This window comes from Wasmannia auropunctata, unplaced genomic scaffold, assembly GCF_000956235.1.
Source record: "Wasmannia auropunctata unplaced genomic scaffold, wasmannia.A_1.0 LD335798.1, whole genome shotgun sequence".
NCBI classification, from domain to species: Eukaryota; Metazoa; Arthropoda; class Insecta; order Hymenoptera; family Formicidae; genus Wasmannia; species Wasmannia auropunctata.
Window position 1 is genome coordinate 35,667 of NW_012027092.1, and position 2,670 is coordinate 38,336.

Genomic DNA, 2,670 nt, shown 5'->3' on the forward strand with positions numbered 1-2,670 from the left:
GTCCTATTAGTGTGCTCTCCTGTTTTCACTGTCAGCCGGCTGACTCGGCTAACCCATAACTTGTGTAATGGTCGTGATGTGACAGTGATGCGTGTGATGCGCATATTGAAATTGTAAATCGCGATGTGAATCTCTTTTGATGTGATAGTGCTATGGATGGGTAAAACTATAGAAGCAGTAAAATTAGGAACACCGATAAATATTGCTAGCAAATTATATAAGGTTCCACGATCATCTCTTCATAGCAAGATTGTAAAAAAATATATTTATGAAAAGACTGGACCAGGTATCGTATTAACTTCGGAAGAAGAAAATATAATCTTGTGCAATGGATTCTCCATATGTATTCTCTTGGCTGTCCAGCTAATCACTTGCTTGCAGATTTTGTTATTATTAACCATCAATCTGATGTAAATTTACAGTCGTGGACAATGAGATTGTCAACACATTTTTCAGTGAATTTACGAATGCGTAAACTCACAAACATGTTATATATAATTAAAATAACATTGTTCTAAATGTTAATACTAACATCAAATTATATCATTTATTTAATATTAATTATTATTTGAGAAAAATTATTAGAATGTTATAAACCAAGCGTTCATAAAATTCTTTAAAAATAAAGTTGCAATCTCATTGTCCGCGAGTGCATGTAGTGAAATGAATTAAAGAACAGACTCATTAATCGCGGACACACTAATAAAGGGCACACAAATATACGGATAGGCACAGTAATAGGAGGGCCCTTAATATGGCCATCGCGCCGTGAAGGGGCACACTAATAGGGACAAAAACATTGTTTTTATTTTTATTAAAATATATTAAAATATTAATATTTTTTACAGAAAAAAAATTTCATTAAAAAAAGAAATATTTGAAAAATCGATAGTAACTTTAAACAGACAAATTGAAAGCTATAGTATTTAGTAATTAATTCAGTAATAAACAAATTTTCTTAAAGGCACACTAATAGGGACACTTACCCTATACCTATTGCGCTTTTAAACTGTCGAAACAATATAACTTTTTGTTAATGAGATGAAGATCTTGGCAACCTTCTGAAAATAATTTGTAGTAAAATGTATAGATATAATTATTATATCATATAATATAGCATTTAATTATTATTTTGTGATAATATGAACGCATTCAATTTGCACAGTTACACAGCACGTTCTTTCTTGAAATATTTATTTTTTAATTTTATTTTGTACCATTAGTGATTTTGCTTATAATTCATCCTTTTAACTTAAAAGGATAAAAATTTCTATATTTTTACATAAAACAAATTGAAATAAATGCTCTATTTCTTGACAATTTAATTTTTCATGTTAACAATATATAAATTTATCACAAATATGCATTTATAAAAATTAATTTTATCTAAATTTTTAAACATTATTTATTATCATGAAGTAAGAGGGGAGGAGACTCAACTCCGCTAAGAAAAGTGTACCAGTTTCATGCGCCGAATTGAGAGGAAGTTTGCTGAAAAGAATAACCTACTAAATTGGACGCCATTTGCAATATTATAATCTTATCTTACTTTACCTATTGTTTATACGCTTTATATGAATTTTTGTCTGATGTCTCCCGGTGTTTTATATCTTTGTGCGTGTGAATACATACAACGAACTGCAATCTCGTTGTATGTATTCACACGCACAAAGATATAAAACACCGGGAGACATCAGACAAAAATTCATATAAAGCGTATAAACATCAGTAATATCATGTTGGATTCGTGGATGTACGAACGTGGGAGAAAGGAAGAAAAAAAGATGCTTCGGAAGAGAAGTAGCCTTTTTAAACTTTGCACAGTAAGTACAGCAGTATTTTTTTTTATTGTAGAGATACATACTGTCAATGTATGTAATGCTGTTGTATTTTGTTTTCTTTCGCAGTGCATCTCTACAATCTCGTTGTATGTATTCACACACACGAAGATATAAAACGAGAGACATCAGCAATAGATAAAGTGAGATAAGATTAATATTGCAAATGGCGTCCAACTTACAATTAGTAGGTTATTCTTTTCAGCGGACTTCCTCTTAATTCAGCGCACAAAACGGTCCTACTTTTTCAGCTTACGCGCTATCAAGTTGAGTCTCCTCTACTCTTACTTCGTGTTTATTGCACTCACATATCAGTGTTTTTTTGATTGTTTAAATTTTTTTAATTGAGTTAGTTTATTTAATTTATTAAATATACATTACTTATCATATATTCATTTATATAACCCGATAAATAAACTTAGAAAAAGAACTGGAAGAAGAACTGGTAGCAGGAATAACATATTCTGTTACGACATTAATCATAAAAATTTATTAAGCAATAATAATTAGACAACACAGAAAGTTCGTAACTATCACGTAATCGTCGCATCATAAATATTTAACTTGAAGGATGACTGAGGAAAATATCATCTTATTTAAGTTCTTACATAATCGTATACTGCTGGACATAATGGACATAAAAGCAAACAAGAATCGCGAAGGATTTGCATGGATTTAAAATTATTAGACTAATTTAAATTGAATGTGTATTGCAAGGAAAGGTTTAATGGCTAAGAAATGAGCAAAAAAAGCTTTATAAATAAATAAATAAAATATCATTTAATGTCATAAAACGTTTTGTACTTCACAGTCTTCATCAGTTTATAAACGT